Consider the following 24,276-nt stretch of genomic DNA (forward strand, 5'->3'; position numbering starts at 1 on the left):
AAGACAAAGGTTACAGGTAATTATTTAAAGATGATGCATATACAGGGGACAAGCCTTGAGACAAGAGTCAGAATATTTTATTTTGTGACTTGTCAGCAGTACCCCTACAGCGGAGCTGCTTGATAGGTAGTAGAGGTTTCTCCTTGCCATCTAACATTAGGAGAGTTAGTAAACTTTGTGAATCTAGGTTTATGTGCATAGTGCAACATGTACCACTAGCCAGAAAAGAGGAGCAATAAGATATTGCAAAATTGTGAGTAAAGCAAGCCACAGCAGATCAAATACCAGTTATTATGATAATTATTATTATTATTATTATTACAAGCCAAACTACAACCCTAATTGGAAAACCAAATGCTATAAGCCCAAGAGCTCCAACACGGAAAAATAGCCTAGTGAGAAAAGGAAATAAGGAAATAGATAAAAGATATAAGAAGTAATGAAAAATTAAAATAAATTTTTTAAAAATCCTTAACAACATTAAAACAGATAATTACCATGTAGACTATAAAATGACTTATGTCAGCCCGTTCAACATTAAAACATTTGCTGCAACTTTGAAATTTTGATGTTCAACTGATTCAACAACCCGATTTGGAAGATCATTCCATAACTTGGTCATAGCTGGAATGAAACTTCTAGAATACTGCGTAGTATTGATCCTCGTAGTGGAGAAGTCCTGACTATTAGAGTTAACTGCCTGCCTAGTATTACGAACAGGATGGAACTGTCCAGGAAGATCCAAATGTAAAGGATGGTCAGAATTATGAAAATCTCATGCAGCATGCATAATGAACTAATTGAACGACGGTGCCAGAGATTAATATCTAGATCAGGAATAAGAAATTTATTAGACCGTAAGTTCCTGTCCAACAAATTAAGATGAGAATCAGCAGCTGAAGACCAGACAGGAGAAAAATACTTGAAACAAGGTAGAATAAAAGAATTAAAACACTTCTTCAGAATAGATTGATCACCGAAAATCTTAGAAGATTTTCTCAACAAGCCAATTTTTGGTGCAATTGAAGAAGACACAGATCTAATGTGTTTCTCAAAAGTAAATTTGCTGTCGAGAATCACACCTAAAATTTTAAGTCATACAAAGTTAAAGAGACATTGTCAATGCTTTGATCCAGATGTTGAGGACCAACTGTCCTTGACCTACTTACAATCATACTTTGAGTTTTGAACTAAGCGATTAATAAGATGATTAAAATAAAGCACACAAGTCATAAAACTGCGTCCAGGCTTTCATCTTACAATAGCTTTGCAGGGCAGCACACAGTTCTTCATCATTAACTATCAAATCACTTTGGCAATGAGGCAAGGAGCAGGTCCACGTTGGAAAAGGCAAATCTTAGCCAAAGTCCAGCACAAAAGACAGTGCATGTTGAGTTCAGTAACTGCTGAGTGGGCTAATTTTGAAGTGGCACTAATCTTGGGCAGTTGCATTTGAGAATAAGTTGACCTTTTAAGAAGTCACACAGCTCATCCTCTTAAACAGAGGAGGCCATAAGATGTGGGTCAAACACTGTATGCTTCAAACTTGAGCTAGATGCCTAACCCCTAACATTCAGAGAGCATACTTTGTGATAGAAAAATTCAGAATAAACTAAACTAATCATAGTAACCTGAAAACCAAGGACTCTCCGAGAAAAGACAACTAACAAAGCTAGAAGACCACCCAGGTGAAGTGAGAAAGTTGCCATCAAATTTTGTGTGGACACTCAACTTAAGTAAGCGAGGGATACACCTTCATCCGGAGAGGCTAACTAAAGGATTCTCATAGGATTCATTGCATTGGTTTTGCTATTAAACCCAAAATACTCACAAACTACCTGAAGGTTCCACAACTACATTATAACCAGGTTGACCACACTAATGATGTAAGTATTATTGAAATCATGTGTTGATAGAGTGCTGGATAGATCATTGACTAGTGAGATACATCCTCAAATGTAAAATTTGACATTAAATCTGTAATAGGCTGAAAGTAAGAAAAGCACAAGAGAGAAAAAAGCCCCAAGAGGGGGCAAAGTTCTGCAAATAGATACAAAATGCTGGAAAAGCAACTATTGGCTCCTCTAGGCAGTCTCTTGCAGACTGGTCCGACAAGAACTTTAATGCCACAGTACATGTTGCATATAATTCAACCCCACTCATCTGCACTGGCCCACGGATGAAGGGACCAACCTGAGGTCAGAGGCAAAATGTCAAATATGAATAATATTGAACTTCTGGTGGGTAGATTGATTGATTGATTTGAAGTTTTTTGGTATCCTGACATCTAAGGTCATTGGTGTTCAGAAGACCTGCTTCTGAAATCAATCTAAAAATACCTCTAGCAAAATATGACACATCATGTCCAAGAATCTTGGCAAGGATGAATCTGGCATCCTTCTCTCGAGCTTCAAACAGATATCAATTTCTTTCAGTACTGTAAGTGGGGCATTCCGTCAACAAATGCATCACTGTCAAGGGTACGAAACCTTCATCGCAATATGGTTGGTATTAGCCAGTTAGCAGAAACTTGTGTGTCAACTGAGTGCGACCAATGCGGAGACAACAAAGAGTAGTCTTCCGCTTTCGGGGCATCATGTTATAGTTTCAAGGGGATATAACATTCGTTATTTCTCGCATTTTATTTTCAACTAAACTACCCCAATGCTGTTGCCAATTATTATGGATCAAATTCTTACCTTCTTAGTAGCAACTCAGCTGCAGCATTATTTGCCAGTAAATTTACCTTCTCATTTCCAGACACACCTATGTGCGCCGGAACCCAGAAAAATTGAACTATTATACCTTTCAGTTCAATAATAAAAAGCCATTCTAAAATCTTCAAATCTAAAGGATTACTGGAATTAAAAACTTCAAAAGCTTGAAGGACACTCCTTGCATCACTAAAAATGGTAAAGTTACCCTCCTCCTCCACCACTATTTTCTCAATAGTAGTTAGTATGCCATACAGTTTGGTAGTTAATAAGGAAGCTGTTAGAGGAAGTACAATTAAAAGTATTACCATATACTCTAAATCCAACGCAAGCATCAGATTTTGAGCCATCAGTATATATATAAAACTTGATTCCCTATATTCTGCAACATGTTCCATAAAAAGAGACCTGGCTTCTAGGTCAGTCATATTCTTTATACCTCAAATAAATTATTTACAAAAAGATATCTCTGGTAATTTCCATGGAGGGGTTGATAATATCTCAAATGGAATCACTTTACTTCCAACTATATCAAGACTGTGTACCAATCGTTTTACCCGAAAACCAAAAGGTTGACGAGATTTTGGGTGCAACTCATAGTATATTGAGTGACTTACAAGGTTTGCAGTCTGATAGGCTAAAGAATTAGGAAGTCTTTGCAACCTAAACCAATACCGAACAATAGAAGACTTTCAGTTAAGGTTTAAATGTAACTCTCCAGCATAAACAAGGAGGCTTGGTTTAGGCAAAGTTCTAAAGGCTCCTGTAGCTAATCTGATACCAGTATGGTGTATAGAATCTAAAATCTTTAGTCAAATTGGGGTGGCTAAGGAGTATCTTTCCTACCCATAACTAAGTTTTGAAAAAAAAATAAGGCATTGTATAACTTTAAAATAGTTTTGCAGTCTGCCCCCATGATGTATGGGACAAAACTTTTAAAAGATTCAGAGCCTCAAGACACTTTACTTTTAAAGCTTTCAAGTGAGGAACCAATGTAAGCCTACAATCAAATATCAATCTTAGAAGTCCAACTTCACTTACACATGGGATCCGTTGACATTTGATGTACATATCCGGGCCCGCATGAAATGGTATTTGGACGAGAAGTACAAGGACCGATTAAGATGTTAGCAGGAAAATGGAAGGACCGAGAGGAAACGGATGGAGAATATGTCAAGAATTTGAGGAAAAGGATCAGCAAGATAAGAAAATTTTCCCTAGAAAACCTTCTGGATGTACCCAAATATGACAAAAATGGAGAACAAGTTTTGCTTGTCAAAAACTTAAATCCCTTTGTATCAATCCATTGAATTATTTTGCCAATTGAAGGTTGTAATTTTCTCTCGACCATTGACAATTTAACTCCAGCAAATGATATGGAGAGATCATCAGCAAACAATGTCGAGAGAATATCTTGAGGAATGACAGAGGACCAGTGATGGCTAATACAAATAGGGTTACACTCAGCACATTAGTCTGGGGAACTACTACTTCCTGAAATTTCCTCTCTGACAGAGTATCACCTACTGTAACTTGGAAAAAATTTCTATTTGAAACAAATGCTTGGATGAATAATGGCAGCTGTCCCTCAATCCCTAATTATGAATCTTTTCAAGTATACCATATCTCCATGCAGTATCATATGCCTTTTCGAAGTCAAAAAACACTGTTACATGATGCTGTTTTGAAGCAAAGGCTTCACAAATAGAGGAAACAAGTCATATCAACACATTAGTCGTTGAGGCTATTTCTCTAAATCCACACATATCCAGGTACCACACCAGTCTTGCATTGACCATCTTCTCCATGATCTTACATAAACAAGATTTCAATGCAATTGGTCGATAGTTTGCTGCTAAAAACTTATCCTTACTGGGTTTTAAAAAGGCTAAAATAATGGCTAATTCCCAAACACTTGGATAACTATGATCATGCCATATTCTGTTAACAATACTTGAAATAAATAACTTAGTATGAACAGGTACATGTTTAATCATTGCATTTGGAATTCCATTGGGCCCAGGGGTTGTATCATTGCAACTAGCAAGCGCAGAATCAAATTACCTTTCAGTAAAAAGAGTATTATAAGATTCCTCCCTTTCTAATGCAAAATTTAGAACTTTCCGTTCTTCAATGCTTCTATGCTGGTGACCAGGAGTTTCACACCTGGATGATAAATTGTAGAAATGATCAGCCAAGGCATTGCTAACCTCAGTTGCTCCAGTCATTTACTGACCATTCACCTTCAACACTGTTGGTGGATTGGAGGTGAATTTGCCTGCTATTTTTTTACTTTCTTCCACACAGAAAATGGTGGTGTTCTACTGTTAATGGAGGAAACAAAAGACATCCAAGACTGGCGCCTAGCTTTTTTCATGTCACGATAGAGCTGTGCTCTACATTTTTATATATCATCATATTCTCCTCTATACAGAGTCTACACAATCTAGTCAAAGATTTTCTTGTAGTTCTGTGGAGGGCAGTTAATTCTGAAGACCACCAAGGGCAGTTGATAGGTCAATGGGATGAAAAGGTACCTGTCTCAACATGACAGTGTGTGGGCTCCCCTGTATTAAGGAGTCCTACATCTTCATTCTCTACAACTGATGATATAATATTACCCCTTGTGTTTGCTAAAACCTCGCCCTATAAAGGATGTCTACTATTCAAATCTCCTTGTAAGAGAAAAGGTTGAGGAAGTCGTTGGATCACCTCTACTAAATTATCATATAGGATGTTATCATTTGGAGAAAAGTAAAGAGAGCAGATTGTGTCTTTTCCTTATATCTGTTTGTACAACCACTGCCTCCAGAGGGGTACATATAGACAAAGATATTTGGGGAACATCTCAACATACGTATATAAGATTTCCGTCATGGCTCCCTGCGCGTTGATCATATGGCGTCCTATAGCTAACATACTCCTAAGCAAAAGGAGTATTAGCATCGAGCTTGCTTTCCTGTAGACATACAATTATAGGGGAGTGCTCATGAATAAGGAGCTTAACTTCTTCATATCTGGCCCTTAAACCCTGACAATTCCATTGCAAAATGTAGGAAAAAACTATGGTTTAATTTTGGAAAACACCTTGGATGAAGTCTTCCCATTGGCAATCTTTAATATAACATTATTTCCCGGTGAATTCTCTAGAGAAGACCTTGATATATTGAGTTTTGTGTTTGTATTTTTCTTTGTGCTTTTGATCTAACTGTTGAGGGGGAAGGGGACCTCAACTTGAATTTCAGATATATTTAAGTTGTCTTCCAGTTAATCTAATTTATCACCAGATAAGACATAACTTTAATGTTTCTTATGGAAGAGGGGCGAGAGAGATGGAAGTCTCTCTCTCTTTCGATTAAATGGTCGGGGGATATCAGGTTTTTACACCCCCACTACAGATGCACCAGGTAAATTGGTTTTAAGTGGAACCTCCATTAAATAAGGTAAGGACACAGCCTGAGAGAGGTTTGTACTATTGTTTAGAATGGGAGTAGATGACTTTTGAATATCTTTCTGTTCTTTAATTATCTGTTTTGATTTTTCTACACTTTTTGGATATAAAAGTCACAATGGGACTTTCATCTTCTTTAATTACGTTCATATCTTTCCTTATGTTGGCAGTGAGGATACTATTTTCGTCAGTGTACTTCGGCATGTTTTTCTTCAAAACCAGAGAAAAGGGTTGCCCTGGCTTTATCTGCTTTTCAAGAGCTCTTTTATGGGCCTCTTTAAAAGTAACCCTTTCCATGGCCCTAAAGGCCTAATTTTTTTTTTCAAAAATAAACTTAAAACAGCTTTTAGATGTAGCTGGGTCTGCTTCCCCCACAATGAATACAACTTGAATTTTCTGTGCATGCTCCATGATTCCTTTTACCACAGCTGGCACAAACAGCTGGCTTGTTAAAACTAAAGTAGTAAAAAGAATAAATTTTCCTCTAACTCTTTCTCATTCTAAATACTTCTACTACTCCTTAACTTTTCAGTTCATTCTCAATCTCTTTTTCCTCTATCTCTAGTAAATTTGGACCATATATCACACCCTTACTCTGGTTAAAAATGGGGTGCGAAAAGCATTTGATGTAACGACCATCCAAAGTTGAAAGTGCTTTCAATTTTCACTTAGTAAGGAGGATAGTGTCTCTATCAACAGACTTCCATTTCCTTGGGGAAGAATTTCTGACTGCTCTCCACATACTTTTACTATTTCCCTATTAGTTCTTAAAACATTCACATGACTCCCATTTTCAAATTCTAAAATGCAAAAATTTTTCATAATTCACTATATCATAGTGACCAGGTAATATTTCAGCTTTTCTGTTTTCTGTTAGGCAAATATCTCTTATTCTCTCTCTTCTTCTTCTTTACATGGCCTGAGTAGGGTTCTAATGTCACAATATTAGAAACAGAGTTGGATTTGTCAATACTGAGGTCCATGTTTGTATTTTCCAGGTTGTCGTCAGAGGGGTTGGTTTGCAAGGAAGTAGCAAGCTTAGTTATCCAGCTCTTATCAGAGGATGTCAGTCCTCCTATCCCATGTGGTTCAACATGAGAAGAGGTTTCGGTGGGGACCAGTCCTCTATTAGAGAGGGGCTGCCTTTCTTTAGGTGGGCGTACACTGGTCAGTGGGGGTAGTTATCCCTCTGACCGACGACTCCAATGCCTGGCATCATCCATTATCAGCATATATGGGATATTTAAAACCGGATTACTGGAGCCCGACTCTTACCATGCACCCAATGGGGTCCGCCAGTGGGTGATGGCATCAAAATTTAAAGCATATACAAAACCAGGTTAATATTCTAACAGTGGCCGTCAACAAAATCTGGATAGGGCAAAAAGATATAAAACATGAAATAAAGAAGGCTTATAGAGGTCCACTCTTGGTCTGGTCTCTCAGAACTGGCCTCAGCAGTGGGGTTGAGCCTGCCAGGGTGGATAATCACCTCAACACCATTGCCCTGTCCATCATTGAGACTCTCAAGCCCCTCTACTGCAAACAAAGTGCTCGACTATCAGAAGGGTCTGGTGAGTAGAAATATCTAAGGAAATTATGGCCATTACAGACCTATACAATAAGCATAGCTTTTATAATAGCATGCCTTAAAATGTACAATCATTGGTTGATGGCACAACCATCCTCTAAGAATGGATTGAGATTCTGGCCCTTGGAGCATACGATGCCCTTCTTACAATTTCCAATGCTGTACAGATAGCCCTTGATTGTGGTCAGGAAGTTCGTATGATTGGCCTTGATTTTAGTGCTGCCTTTAACCGTGTTAATCATGATGCCGTTGTTTTCAAACCCAAACAGTTGGGAGTGGGTGGTTCGTTTCTTAGCATCATTATTGAATTTTTAAGTAATAGATCGCAAAGAGTTGTTGTTGATGAGCACCATAGTGAGTATAGGAATGTGATAGCTGGTGTTCCTCAGTGTAGTGTTATTGGCCCCTTTTCATACTATATACACATGACATGTGGTTTGGTCTAGAAAACAAGTTGGTTGCATATGTAGATGATGCTACTCTCTTTGCATAAATTCCATCTCCGGAAAGTAGATATTGGGTTGCTGAATCCCTTAATAGAGATCTAGCTAAAATTAGTGCATAGTGTAAATTACGGGGTATGAAGTTGAATCCTAACAAAACTCTAAGTATGATTGGAAGTAGGTCAAGGACTGTGGCTCCTCAACATCCGGATCTCAGCATTGATAATGTTTCTTTAACTTTGTATGACTTTTAAAATTTTAGGTGTCATTCTCGACAGCAAATTTACTTTAGAGAAACACATTAAGTGTGTCTTCTTCAATTGCACAAAAAATTGGCTTATTGAGAAAGTCTTTTAAGATTTTTGGTATTCAATCTATTCCAAAGAAGTGTTTTAATTCTTTCATTTTTACCTTGTTTCGAGTACAGTTCTCTGCTCTGGTCTTCAGCTGCTGATTCTCATCTTAATTTGTTGGACAGGAACTTAGGGTCTATTAAATTTCTTATTCCTGATCTAGATAGAAATCTCTGGCACTGTCGTTCAATTAGTTCCTTATGCATGTTGCAAAAGATGTTTTATAATTCTGACCATTCTTCACAATCAGATCTTCCCAGACAGTTCCATCCTGTTCATAATACTAGGTATGCAGTTAATTCTCTTAGTCAGGCCTTCTCCATCATGAGGCTCAATACTGCAGAGTACTCTAGAAGTTTTATTCCAACTGTGAACAAGTTGTGGAATGATCTCCCTAATCGGGTAGTTGAATCAGTGGAACTTCATGAGTTCAAACTCCCAGCGAATGTTTTTAAGTTGAACAGGCTTACACAAATCCTTTCATAGTTTATATATCAAATATCTGTTTTAATGTTGTTAATGTTTTTAAAATATTTAATTATAATTTTTCATTACTTCTTATATCGTTTATTTATTTCCTTATTTCCTTTCCTCACTGGGCTATTTTTCCGTGTTGAAGACCTTGGGCTTATAGCATCTTGCTTTTCCAAATAGGGTTGTAGCTTACCTAATAATAATAATAATAATAATAATAATAATAATAATTTGCATTTCCATTTAATATTGACTCCTTGTGCCTCGGTAGATGTCTCATTTATTGGTACTCTGCTCAACTTGCCCCTCATCCAAGTGTTTAGTATGCTTCTAGAATCGAAAAAGTCTAAACGTAGTAACAACCATTTGAGAGGGGAAAAGCTGCATTTTTTGGCAGCATTCTTAGAGAAATTTTCAAACAAGGGGACATCTCTATAAAAAAAAAAAAAGAGCTGCATAAGATCATCCATATTCCAGAATCCTGGATTGACACCATACTAATTTTTTTTTTCATTTTATACATAAAAGAGAGAGAGATAAATAACTTCGAGAACAGCCAAGGTATTTTCTTTCTATTCACAGAGGGTAAAATACTAGCAATAGTTATGCTCTTGTGCTTGACTAAACCTGTCTGTGAAGCCATGCTACCAGAGACCCAGTATGGGCATAGAAAGTTAAGAAGAACCATTAACATGATATTTTCTTTCAGGCAAATACATAACAAATGTCAAGAGCAACATACAATTATACACAATCTTTATTAATTTTATCAAGACCTTTAATAAACTGCCCCCCACAAACTCATGTAGAAGATACTGTCAAATTACAGTGTTCCAAGCAAAATGTCTCGAATAATTTCAACTCTTTCATTCTGACTTGAAAAACGGATTTTGAGCGAAGCGAAAAATCTATTTTTGGGTGAGATGGCCATGACGTCCAGATGGAAGGTTCCTTCAGTAGCTTCCCGAGGGTATATATGACTACATTAGGTATTCCCAGAGAATTAAACTAAAGGTTTCACAGAATTCTAACTTCTGGCGCGAGTACCCGTAAGGTTTCCCTTTTGGATATCGTATATCAACAGGGGACGTATGCTTGACACGCCACATGGCTATCTGCGCCCCACATAGCGTTTACGGTTCGAGGGGGAAGGTGTGGAAAGTTATAGGAGGGGCCGTTGCAAAGTTCTCCTCCTGTGTTACTGTTACGGTACCGAGCGACGTAAACAAACGGCAGCCATAGCTGTCCGCCATCTTGACAAACGTCACATCCGCCCGCGTTGTTACTTCTAGCGTTTCTGTCAGCCTCCAAGATGCAATTAAGAAAGGGAGGGGCCTGACAGGCCAGAATAGAGAAAATAGGGGGGTCCATCAGGACGTCATGGCCATCTCACCCAAAAATAGATTTTTCGCTTCGTTCAAAATCCGTTTTTTGGGCTCAAGCCATGACGTCCTGATGGAAGTGTACCAGAGAATTAGTGTATCGTGGATTTTCCCCGTTTCGGTAGTGCCTACTACTTCAAACAATATTCCTTTGGTCTGATGACCTTAGAGACCGTGACATCTCCGTTGCATGTCGCTACCAGTGACATAAACTATGACCTGGCTTCCTGCCCCCCTGGCAGGGAAGTCCTCTGTGGACGATAGGAACATCTCGAAGTACCCTGATGATGATAAACTCACCTGTAGACGAGGATCTTGCCGGTCTCGATGGACAGATCAGGAAAGTTAAGTACTTGCGTAGGAACAAATATTTCACTTTCATTGGTGATCAAATCTCAGACAGGAGCAATATTATAACATGAAATATAATAAAGGTTTTTTGGGCTCAAGCCATGACGTCCTGATGGAAGGTTCCTTTAGTAGCTTCCTGAGGGTATATATGACTACAGTGGATATTCCCAGAGAATTAAACCAAAGGTTATCACAGAATTCTAACTTCTGGCGCGAGCACCCTAAAGGTTTCCCTTTAGGATATCGTATATCAACAGGGGACGTATGCTTTGACACTCCACATGGCTATCTGCACCCCACACAGCGCTTACGCTTCAAGGGAGAAAGGTGGCGAGATAACTGAGGAACCGTTCCAAAGTTATCCTCCTACGTTACTGCTACGGCACCTCACGACGTAAACAAACGGCAGCCATAGCTGTCCGCCATACTGTGTGACGTCACGTCCGTCCTCATTCCTTTCCTTGTAGCGATCTACAACGTTTGGTTTTTTCCCAGTGATCGATTTTTGTCGCCATATCGCAACCTTCGGCCTCACCTTCTTCTGGAAAGTTGAGTATCATGTTCTTGTATTGTTTAAATAAGATCTGGCCGTAAAGTAACGATTTTTTATCCTTAAATCTTGTGTTTTGTGGCGGAGCTGTGCCTTCACCGGAGGCGTCATGTTACGACACTGCGGTTTGCTTCGCATGCTTTAGCTAGTTAGCCAGAACAGCCCTCCCGGTTTCATAACTAATTTAATTTTATCAGTTATTTAGTCTTCATTGCTAGGAATTAGTTATATTATGCCGATAGTATTCTTCGGCGAACTCAGTTAGCCGACCCCCATGCTAGCCTACTAGCCTATCCCTAGGCCCGATACCTAGTGTTCATGTTTACTTCCTGCATGATATAATAAGTGTTCCTAGTGTTTAGTTTAAATGAAGATATAGGCATTTTTAACTAACAAGATTCAGTGTTGCACATATATTTTCGCCTTCTAGGGACCATACAAGGGATCAGGTGTGGTCCTTCATAGACACACTCCCCTAACCCAACGTTGGGGCCCTTGTATGCTTCCTTATCTCCCCTATTACCTCTGGGTAGCTATGCTTACCCTAACCCTCTTACCCAGAATTGAATTCGGGTAGGTTAGGCTAGGCTGTTCTTCCCTCCTCCCTGCCATTGTTCATGGCGTGAGATCGGACAGAACCCCAGAGTACCTATCGTTCACCCCAGTCCACCTTAAGAGAACGTCTTCTCTTTAAGGTTTCGACCGGGGCTGAAGGTGGAAAGGCTATGCCTTTCCCCCTAGACTGCACTTGGTTGGGACATGTTCCTTCCTCCATGCAGCCTAGCGATTTGTCCTTCTCCGGGTCCCTAACCTAGGAGAATGGTTCTCCTAGTTTAGGTTACGCCTTGGGGGATTTTGCTTTAATATAGTTTAGGACAGTACACTAGTGCTGTACGTGATCTGAGCTAGCCCTCCCTGGGCTGGAGAGCGTTCTCTCCTGCCCAGTCGGGCTGGCACACAACAGAATCCCCCACCCCTTGGGAGTGTAAGGGTTGTAACCCCTTCTACTCTCTCTAAGGACCCCTATCCCCCTCCCCACTCTATCCCTTTGTGTTGGCTTGCCTTCACACCTCTGTCCGCTGTCCTACAACTCCTCCTCTGGGGAGAGTGGTGGGATTAGCTGTGCTCTTCGGCTAGGTGGGCCGCTCTGCTACACTTCCCCTTCATAGCTGAACTATGGGTAGTGCCGGCAGCCGGCCTGCCGGCAGAAGATCTCCCTCTATGAGTGCCCTCTGATCCTCCCTTGGGCTCCCTGCCGCCGGATGATAGGCATATCCCCTCCTATCATGAGAGCACTCTTTCCGGAGGAAGGCCGGTTGGGTATCGGGTATTACCCTTCCTTACCTTCCCTCCTTACCTTTCTCTCTCCCTATTCTGGTGCCAGTCCACTGCCGCCTCCGTTTGCCGGCACTATCCGCCAACATCTCAGGTAGCCTTCCTGCTCCATCGAATGTTACCAGCTAAGGTTTGCTAATGCCGACAGTCCGCCAGCTGCCGGAGGCCGCCGTCCTGCCGGAGCCCGCCGTCCTGCCGGAGGCCGCCGTCCTGCCGGAGGCCTCCGTCCTGCCGGCGATCGCCTTTTTCTCTAGTGTTTCCTATCTCTCTGCCGCTTAACGCGTGGACATGGATGGATTCACCACGCCGGATGGGCCTCCGGCCTGCCGCAGGTCTTCTGGCATTACTAGTCGTGGCCTACGACCGACAAGCACCCCTCCTCCGGCTGCCGGCCCCATGCCGGCAGTCACTATCATGTAGCCGGATGGTCTAGTCGCTCTTTCTCTGTTATTTTTTACCTTTAAACAGCGACTATTGTATACGGTTGTACAGTAAAACTTTTCCAACATACTCTGTGCTTCTTAGTGCAGTCTCTTGCTGGGACCAATCCCAAAAGAAGGGGGTTTATCCTATTTTCCCCCCTCTTTCTCCCTTGGATCTGAATGACCTCAGGTCTTCACCTCTCTGTAATCAATTCCTGGTAAAGGAAGCCTATGCTTGGCTCATCCGACTGGATGCTCTCCCCTCCCTTAGAACCCTACAGGTCCTAAGGAATTGACTACAGGAAAAATCCCGACAATTGGCTGGACGGGACTCACAAGTAATGTTCGCCGCCCGGATTTCTACGGGCATCTGGCTTGCCGGACCCACGCCCCCTGTGCAGCAAAGAAAGGGAATCTCAAGTATTGGGATCCGCAGCCCTGTTCCATCTGCAAAGGCCTTCTTGATGAGGCGTTCGATAACCCCCCGTCCACGGAAGCCAGGGACAACGGTCGAGAGAAACTGCGCAGGTGGGTGCGTAGTTTCCAAAAGAACGCCACCGGGCCTTATCTCCCCGATGAGAAGATGAGGGCCCTGCTTTTCCCAAAATCTTCAGCAGATTCTGTGATCCCCCGGGATGAGATTCCCTGTGTTCAACTTGTGGTTGAACCGGACGTTTTGGCCACGCTCAGAAAATGTCACCTAGACGAGGTTGAAAAGATGTCGGAAGTGTCCTACAACAAAGAGAGGACCCTTATGGGTGAGGATCTGGAGGAAGATGAGGATCAGGTGGAGTTCCCTGATTCAGAGGGCGAGGTCGCCCAAGCATCTTCAGAAGCTCCTGTCATGGTCGAGGAGCCAATCCCCTCTACCTCGGCTGGAAGCAATCGAAAAAGATCTCGGTTAAGGCTCTTCCCCCCTGCTCGGAGTCTAACCCCTGGAGGTACGCCGAGCATATGCCAGTTACAACTGGCAAAATCTTTATTAATGATAAGCTGGGCACCATCCCCTTAGAAGAAGTGGAATTCTTCCCCAGCTTCGAGGCTTATCCGGACTGTTACGTCCGACTCAGGTCCGAGCCGGCCTCCAAGGAGGAGACCGAACCCAAAGAAGTGATCGTGTTCATTCACTCAAAAGCCCAAGCCATGCTGGCTGACTGCCACAAGAGCCGATGTTTCACCAACTTAAAGATGCCGGCATTGAGCAAGAAACACCCGTCCTTTCTTGCTCCCTCTACCACGACCTTTCCCTTTGTGGAGAAGGCCTTCCATGCGGTCATGAAGGCGGTGGAGGAAGGAAAGCCCTGCCCTACCCTGGAGGAGTGTAGGCCTCTCTCCCTCGCCCTTCCCCCCAACGATAGATTCTGGAAAGACATCCAGTTTACCTTTACGGTTGGGAAACTGGAACCTGACGTCACTGATCGTCAGTTTAACAAAGATCTTCCCAAGCTGAATGACCACCTTATTCGTCGGGAGCAGGACACCAAGGAGAGGCTAGCCGCCTCCCTATCCCATCAGGTTCAACTTGAAGTTATGGCCGGGGACATTAGGGTCCCAGAGCTCTATATGGTTCTCGCAAAGACCCACCTAGTGACCGTGATGAAGGAATTATATAGCTTCATCAAGACCCGGAGAGACTGTAGAGAGTTCGTGTTTGCCAACGCGGCAGTAAAACACGAACCCCGGAAACTAATCTCCTCCAACATCTGGGGCAAGCATCTCTTCCCGTCGGCTCTGGTGAAAGAGATTGTGGACAAAGCCGCCACTGAGAACCGGAACCTTCTCAGTAAGTGGGACATATCCCGCAAAAGAAAGTCCTCTCAGGATGAAGGCCCACAGCCTAAGAGGAAATCATCCAAACCTAGGCCCCAGCAGCACCAACCAAAACGCCAGTTTCCGGCTCCCACTACTCCCCAAGTAGTGGCACAGCCACAACAGACCTTTCAGTTGGTCCCCAAGCCGGTGGTGTTACAACCACCGGTCTTCACTCCTGCCTACGAGCGACAATCCACTACCTTTCGTCCCAGAGGTAGAGGCTCTGGCAGACTCCTCTCGCCGTCCCTCCAGGGGAAGGGGAGGAAGGGGAGCTAGCGGCCGAGGGGGCAAACCCTCGGGAAACCAGAAGCAATGAAGTGCTTCCGGTGGGAGGAAGACTCCGCCACTTTCAGGATCGCTGGACCTTCGATCCTTGGGCATACAGCATCATCAAGAAGGGACTGGGTTGGAGCTGGATACAGCCACCTCCAACCTTCCACCAATTCTTCCAACCATCAACCCCCATCTTGGAAGAATATGTCCTTGAACTCTTGAACAAGAAGGTGATCAAGAGGGTAAAGTCTACCAGGTTCCAGGGAAGACTGTTTTGTGTTCCCAAGGAGGACTCAGATAAGCTCAGAGTCATTCTCGACTTGTCCCCCCTCAACAAGTTCATTGTGAACAAAAAATTCAAGATGCTGACTCTTCACCAGATAAGAGCCCTACTGCCTCACAAGGCCTACATGGTTTCAATAGACCTGGCGGACGTCTATTGGCACATCCCAATGAACCACCACGCTTCCTCCTACATAGGATTTAGGCTCCACAGAAGAAGCTACGCCTTCAGGGCCATGCCCTTCGGGCTCAACGTGGCTCCAAGAATCTTCACCAAGCTAGCAGACAGGGCGTCCAGGTGATGGCCTACCTCGACAATTGGCTGGTTTGGTCGACATCGCCAGAAGACTGTTTGCGAGCCTGTAGAAAGGTGACCCAGTTCCTGGAACATTTGGGTTTCAAAATAAAACACCAAGTAGTCTCGCCTCTCTCCAGCTCAGAAGTTCCAATGGTTGGGAATCCACTGGAATCTTCAGTCACACCGCCTTTCCATCCCACTGAAGAAAAGGAAGGAAATAGCCGGGTCTGTCAAAAGACTTCTCAAATCCAAACGGATCTCAAGACGACAGCAGGAGAGAGTACTTGGATCCCTACAGTTCGCCTCAGTGACAAACACAGTGCTACAAGCACAGCTAAAGGATGCCTCAGGAGTCTGGAGACGAAACGCATCCATCGCCCGAAGAGATCTCAAAAGACCCCTACCGAACAGGCGTCGCTCACTTCTAAAACCGTGGTCAGAAGCAAGGACCTTGAAAAGATCCATCCCTCTTCAACCTCCACCTCCGTCGATCAACATCCACACGGATGCCTCTCTGGAGGGTTGGGCGGGTCACTCCCATCAATGACAAGTTCAAGGAACATGGTCTCCCCTGTTCAAGACGTTTCACATCAACATCTTGGAGGCCATGGCGGTTTTTCTCACTCTGAAGAAATTATCTCCGCGTCCTTCGATACACATTCGTCTAACTCTGGATAGCTCCGTTGTGGTCAGATGTCTCAACCGTCAGGGCTCGAGATTGCCCCACCTAAACAAAGAGCTATTACCCATCTTCCGCCTGGCGGACAGGAAGAAATGGCACTTGTCTGCAGTTCACCTACAAGGATTTCGCAATGTGACGGCGGACACTCTATCGAGGACAAGCCTAATAGAGTCGGAATGGTCCCTAGACGCAAGATCATTCTCCTTCATCTTTCGTCAAGTCCCAGAACTACAGATCGATCTCTTCGCCACGAGCAACAACAAACAACTTCCTCGTTATGTGGCCCCTTACGAGGACCCCAAGGCGGAAGCAGTGGACGCCATGTCCCTGGACTGGAACAGATGGTCCAAGATTTACCTGTTCCCTCCACCCAACCTTCTGCTGAAAGTCCTCTCCAAGCTGAGAACCTTCAAGGGAACAGCAGCCCTAGTGGGTCCCAAGTGGCCCAGGAGCAACTGGTTTCCCTTAGTTCTGGAGCTACAGCCCAAGCTGATCCCTCTGCCTGGGCCCAGTTCTCTCCCAACAGGTGCAGAAGTCGACTGTCTTCGATTCATCAAAGAAAGTCCAAGACTTTCATCTCATGATTTTCTATCCATAGCCGTTAAGAAAAGGTTCGGTATCTCGAAGAAAAGTTTAGACTTCATCAAAGAAAGTCCGAGACCTTCATCTCATGAATTTCTCTCCCTAGCCCTAAAGATAAGGTTTGGAACCTCAAAGAAAAGTCTAGACTTCCTAGAGGAATACAAAACAAAGTCTACCAGAAGGCAATACGAATCATCCAGGAAGAAATGGGTGTCCTTTGTCAAGGCAAAAAATCCTACAGAAATCTCCATAGATTTTTGTATGTCCTTCTTTATTCACCTTCATGGACAAGGCTTGGCAGCCAATACGATTTCCACTTGTAAATCGGCCTTGACTAGACCACTACTGTACGCCTTCCGAATAGATTTGTCCAACGAGATCTTTAACAAACTCCCGAAGCATGTGCTAGACTCCGTCCAGCACCTCCACCGAGACCCATCACCTGGTCTCTGGATAAGGTGCTTCCTTTTGCCTCTAACTTTGACAACGAATCTTGCCCTCTGAAAGGCTTGACTCAAAAAGTAATTTTCCTTTTTGCTCTCGCATCGGGAGCTCGAGTCAGTGAAATAGTGGCATTATCAAGAGAGGAGGGCCAGATACAGTTCGCCGAAACAGGGGAACTTACCCTCTTCCCTGACCCTACGTTTCTCGCCAAAAACGAACTCCCGACCAAGAGATGGGGACACTAGAGAATCTGCCCTCTGAAGGAAGATGTCTCTCTATGCCCAGTGGAGAGTCTTAAGGTCTATCTTCGAAGAACTTCAGACTTTGGCGGAGGACAGCTTTTTAAAGGAGAAACATAGGGTAGCCACCTGTCACTTAAACAATTAAGGGCGAAAATCACCTACTTTATTCGCAGAGCTGACCCTGACATTACACCCGCAGGTCATGATCCTAAGAAAGTCGCCTCTTCCCTGAATTTCTTCCGAGGAATGGATTTCGAAAGCCTCCGATCATTCACAGGCTGGAATTCATCTAGAGTGTTCTTCAGATACTATGCAAAGCAGGTGCACGAAATCAAGAGATTCGTGGTAGCAGCAGGTAGTGTAATGAAACCTGCTGTTTAGTGCTGTGTAGAACAATGAGTTATTTCGGGACTCTAACTCAACGGGTGCCTGTGTTGACCCTAGTGCGATACATAGTGATTTCAGGTGACACAGTGTCACATTTGGACTGTTCTTACCCAAGGTGAAGTGACATAGATTCTCACACGTGTGCCACATGTTCCTTGACATGAAGTGTATAGTGATTTTAAAACACACTCGTTCCTCCGGGAACTTATGTGTATAAAGGCAATAATTTTTTCCCTTTCAGATTCCACATTATCGTCTGTCAACTCATAATCTATGTCCATTATTCATTTATATTATTGTAAATAATTACCTTACTTTAATTTTGCAATTTCTTGAATAAAATAGATATTCTATTTACCATATGCATCTTATTTTCCCTATTCCATATGAAAATAAATTGCTGTTTTCTTTGCCCCTATTCTCATTGTTATATTATGTATAATAAATCTCCTGTCTGAAATATGCTCACCAATCAGTGAAATATTGTTCCTACATAAATATTTACCTTCTGATCTGTCCACGAGACCGACACAATCTTCGCATCCAGGTGAGTTTATCTTCATAAGGGCACTTCGAGATATTCCTCTTGTCCAAACAGGACCTCCATGCCAGGGGGGCAGGAAGCCAGGTCATTGTTATGCCACTGGTAGTGACATATAACGGAGATGTCACGGTCTCTATGGTCACCAGACCAAAGGAATATTGTTTGAAGTAGAAAGCACTTGAAATGGGGAAAAACCACGATACACTAATTCTCTGGTAAACTTACTTCAGGACATCATGGCTTGAGCCCAAAAAACGGATTTTGAGCGAAGCAAAAAATCTATTTTTGGGTGAGATAGCCATGACATCCTGATGGACCCGCCCTACTGTTCCAGTTCAGCCTGCCAGGCCCCTCCCTGCTATACTGTATTGTGGAGGCTGGTAGATCGATAGATTTCGGAATGAAGACGGACATGACGTCACTCAGTATGGCGGACAGCTATGGCTGCCGTTTGTTTACGTAGCGAGGTGCCGTAGCAGTAACGTAGGAGGATAACTTTGGAACGGCTCCTCAGTTATCTCACCACCTTTCCCTCTCGAAGTGTAAACGCTGTGTGGGGTGCAGATAGCCATGTGGCATGTCAAAGCATACGTCCCCTGTTGATATACGATATCCTAAAGGGAAACCTTTAGGGTACTCGTGCCAGAAGTTAGAATTCTGTGATAACCTTTGGTTTAATTCTCTGGGAATATCCACTGTAGTCATATATACCCTCAGGAAGCTACTAAAGGAACCTTCCATCAGGACGTCATGGCTATCCCACCCAAAAATAAATTTTACGCTTCGCTCAAAATCCGTTAAATAGGGGCATTAAAACTCTGTAACAGTAGTTTATTTCCTATGGTAGGGCGAAATAAGACGCATATGGTAGCGAAATTTCTATTTTATCCAAGAAAACATTCGCGATAATATGAAAGAAGGTAAACAATTTACAGTAAAATTGTTGATTGACAAACATAGACTAGGGACTATAAAAGACAATGGTGTGGAATCCGAAAAGGAAGAACTTGCCGTTACACACATGAGTTCCAGGGGAACTAAAGTCTTTGAAAGTCACAACACACTTCATGTCCAAAAACATGTAGCACACGTGTTAAAGTCTATGTTACGTCACCTTGTGGAAGAACAGTCTCCCGTGACACTAAGTGTCACCTGAAATCACTATGTATCGCACTAGGGTCAACACAGGCACCCGTTGAGTTAAGAGTCCCGAAATAACTCGCTGTTCTACCCAGCACTAAGCGGCAGGTTTTAACACACTACCTGCAGCTACCACGAATCTCTTCACCTCTTGCACCTGCTTCGCATAGTGTTTGAAAAACACTCTTGAGGATTTCCAGCCTGTGAGGATCGAAGGCTTTTCGAAATCCATTCCTTGGAAGAAATTTAGGGATGAGGTGACTTTCCTAGGATCATGACCTGCGGGTGTACTGTCAGGATCCGCTCTGCGAATAAAGTAGGTGACCTTCGCCCTTAATTGTTTAAGTGACAAATCACTGCCTGATGTTTCTCCTTTAAAGAGTTGTCCTCTGCCAAAGTCTGAAGTTCTTCGAAGATAGACCTTAAGACTCTCCATTGGGCATAGAGAGACATCTTCCTTCAGAGGGCAGATTCTCTAGGGTCCCCGTCTCTTGGTGGGGAGTTCATTCTTGCGAGAAACGTAGGGTCAGGGAAGAAGGCAAGTTCCCCTGTATCGGTGAACTGTATCTGGCCCTCTTCTCTAGATAAGGCCCCTATTTCACTGACTCGAGCTCCCAATGCGAGAGCAAAAAGGAAGATTACTTTTGGAGTCGTCTTTCAGAGGGCAAGAGTCGTTGTCCCGGCTAGAGGCAAAGTGGAGCACCTTATCCAGAGACCAGATGGGTCTTGGTGGTGGTGCCGGACGGAGTCTAGCACATGCCTTCGAAAATTTGTTAAAGATTTCGTTGAACAGGTGTACAGCAGTGGTCTTGTCAAGGCCGATCTGCAAGTGGAAATCATATTGGCGGCTAAGCCTTGTCCATGAAGGTGAATGAAGGACACACAAAAATCTATGGAGATCTCCGTAGGATTTTTTGCCTTGACAAAGGAGACCCACTTCTTCCAAGATGACTCATATTGCCTTCTGGTAGACTTTGTCTTGTATTCCTCTAGGAAGTCTAGACTTTTCTTTGAGGTTCCAAACCTTATCTTTAGGGCTAGGGAGAGAAATTCATGAGATGAAGGTCTCAGACTTTCTTTAATGAAGCAAAGACAGTCGACTTCTGCACCTGCTGGGAGAGAACTGGGCCCGGCAGAGGGATCAGCTTGGGACGGAATTCTTGTAGGTGAACTGCAGACAGGTGCCATTTTTTCCTGTACGCTAGACGGAAACTGGGTAGCATCACCTGGTTGAGTTGGGGCGCTCGTGAGCCCTGACGGTTGAGACATCTGACCACAACGGTGCCGTCCAGAGTGAGACGGATGTGAATCGAATGACGAGGGGTCAGTTTCTTCAGAGTGAGAAGAACCGCCATGGCCTCCAAGATATTGATGTGAAACGTCTTGAATAGGGGAGACCACGTTCCTTGAACTTGTCGCTGGTGGGAGTGACCCCCACCCCATCCTTCTAGCGAGGCATCCGTGCGGATGTTGACCGACGGAGGTGGTAGTTGAAGAAGAACTGATCTTTTCAGGTTCTTTGCTTCTGACCACGGCTTGAGGAGTGAGCAAAGCCTGGTTGGCAGGGGTCTCTTGAGATCTCTGCGAGCGATGGATGCGTTTCGTCTCCAGATTCCCGATGCATCCTTTAGCTGTGGTCGGAGCACTGGGTCTGTCACTGAAGCGAACTGGAGGAAGCCGAGTACTCTCTCCTGTTGTCGTCTTGAAATCCGTTTGGATTTGAGAAGTCTCTTGACAGATCCGGCTATTTCCTTCCTTTTCTTCAGAGGGATGGAAAGACGGTGTTACTGAAGATTCCAATGGATTCCCAACCATTGAAACTTCTGAGCTGGAGACAGACGAGACTTTTTGGTGTTGATTTTGAAACACAGATGTTCCAGGAACTGGGTTACCTTTCTGCAGGCACGTAAGCATTCTTCTGGCCATGTCGCCCAGACCAGCCAATTGTCTAGGTAAGCCATCACCTGGACGCCTTGAAGGGGTAGCTGGTGGACGATCGTGTCTGCGAGCTTCATGAAGATTCTTGGGGCCACGTTGAGCACGAAGGGCATGGCCCTGAAGGCGTATTTTCTTCTTTGAAGCCTGAATCCTAGGTAGGAGGAAGCTTGATGGTTCATTGGAATGTGCCAGTAGGTATCCGCCAAGTCTATTGAGACCGTGTAAGCCTTTGAGGCAGTAGGGCTCTTACATGTTGAAGAGTCAGCATCTTGAATTTGTTGTTCGCAATGAACTTGTTGAGGGGGGACAAGTCCAGAATGACTCTGAGTTTGTGTGAGTCTTTCTTGGAAACACAAAACAGTCTTCCCTGGAACCTGGTGGACTTTACCCTCTTGATCACCTTCTTGTTCAAGAGTTCTAGGACGTATTCTTCCAGGATGGGGGTTGAGGGTTGGAAGAATTGGTGGAAGATTGGAGGTGGTTTTACCCAACTCCATCCTAGTCCCTTCTTGACGATGCTGTGGGCCCAAGGATCGAAGGACCAACGATCCTGGAAGTGGCGGAGTCTTCCTCCCACCGGAAGCACTTCATTGCTTCTGGTTTCCTGAGGGTTTACCACCTCGGCCGCCTGCTCCCCCTCCTCCTCTCCCTCAAGATGGACGACGAGAGGAGTCTTTGCCGGAGCCTCTACCTCTGGGGCGATAGGTAGTGGACTGCCTTTCATATGCAGGGGTAAAGATTGGTGACTGGGTCACCACCAGCTGAAGGACCAACTGAAAGGTCTGCTGCGGTTGAGCCAAAGCTGGGGAGTAGCGAAAGCCGGAAACTGACGTTTAGCCTGACACTGTTGGGGTCGGGGCTTGTTGGACTTCTTCTTAGGTTGCGGACCTTCATCCTGAGCAGATTTCCTCTTTTGGGACATGCACCACTTATTAAGAAGGTTCCTATTCTCAGTGGCAGCTTTGTCCGCAATCTCTTTTACCAGATCCACTGGAAAGAGGTATTTGCCCCAGATGTTGGAGGAGATCAATTTCCGGGGTTCGTGTTTTACAGTAGCGTCTGCGAACACGAACTCTCTACAGGCTCACTGGGCCTTGATGAAGCTGTACAAGTCCTTCATCAAGGTGGCAAGGCGGGACTTAGCGAGAACCGTTTAGTAGCCCGGGACCCGAACGTCCCCGGCCATTGCTTCAAGTTGTACTTGAAGAGACAGGGAGGCAGCAGCCTCTCTTTGGTGTCTTGTTCCCGACGTAAAAGGTGATCATGGAACTTGGGGAGGCTTCCAGCTTTTATCGTCGGGAGGTAGGGAGAGGGAGAGACCTCTATTGTAGGGCAGGGCTTTACTTCTTCCACCGCCTTCAAGACAACATTCAGGGCCTTTTCCGTAAAGGGAAAGACCGTGGTGGGAGGAGCAAGAAAGGACGGGTACTTCTTGCTCAACGCCGGCATATCGGAGTTAGTAAAGCCTTTACTCTTAAGGCTATCAGCCAGCATAGCTTGAGCCTTGGAGTGCTCAAGTATGATGACCTCCTTAGGTTCGGTCTCCTCCTTGGAGACTGGCTCGGACTCGAGACGGATGTAACAGTCCGGGTAGGCGTCAAAGCTAGGGCAGAACTCCACCTCTTTAAGGGGGACGGCACCCAATTTGTCATTAATGAAGATGCGTCCGGTCGTGATCGGCATGTGTTCTGCATGCCTCCAGGGATTTGTTACTGAGCAGGAGGGAAGATCCTTGACAGACATCTTCTACGGCTGCTTCTTAATGCTCAATATTTCCTTTTTAAGGTCCTCATGACCTTTGCGGAACTTCTCGTCCAGGAATGCCACCAAAGCCTGGATGGTATCCTGGGTGCCTGGTACCACAGGTATCGGAGCGGCAGATGTAGAGGGGACTGGCTCCTCAACCACGACAGAAGCCGCAGAGGGAGCACAGGAGATCTCACCCTGGGAATCAGGGAACTCCACCTGATCCTCTTCGTCTTCTCGACCCTAAGCCATGAGGGTCCTTTCAGTATCTTCGGACACATCCGACATCCTCTCCAATTCGTCAATGTGATAACTCTGGAGAGCGGCCTCAGCATCCGGTTCGACCGTTAGTTGGACGCAGGGGATCTCTCCATAGGGATCATGGCATCAACAGATGCCTTAGGGAGGAGTAGGGCCCTCATCTTCTCGTTAGGGAGATATGGCCCCGTGGGTTTTTCTTAAAACCGCGCACCCACTTGCGCAGTTTCCCTCGGACGTTGTCCCTGGCCTCCGCGGACGGAGGGTTGTCAAACGCCTCATCAAGCATGCCCTTGCAGACGGAACAGATCTGAGGACCCCAATACCGAAGGATCCCCATCTTGGTTGACCAGCCGGCGTGGGTCCGGCACGCCAGGTGGCTGTAGAAGTCAGGGCGACGAACACCACAGAAGGCGCTCTCACACTTCACGTACTCCTCCTGTAAAAGAAAAGAGAATGAGTACTTGGAAGTCAATACCACATGACTTACATTAATCTTAGATTAGGATTAAGTTAGTAACTTATAATATAAGATTCCATTTGTGTATAAGCTTAGGATAGGTAAGCTAGAAAGGAGGTAGG

The sequence above is a fragment of the Palaemon carinicauda genome, chromosome 38 (genome assembly GCF_036898095.1).
Source record: "Palaemon carinicauda isolate YSFRI2023 chromosome 38, ASM3689809v2, whole genome shotgun sequence".
Taxonomy (NCBI): Eukaryota; Metazoa; Arthropoda; class Malacostraca; order Decapoda; family Palaemonidae; genus Palaemon; species Palaemon carinicauda.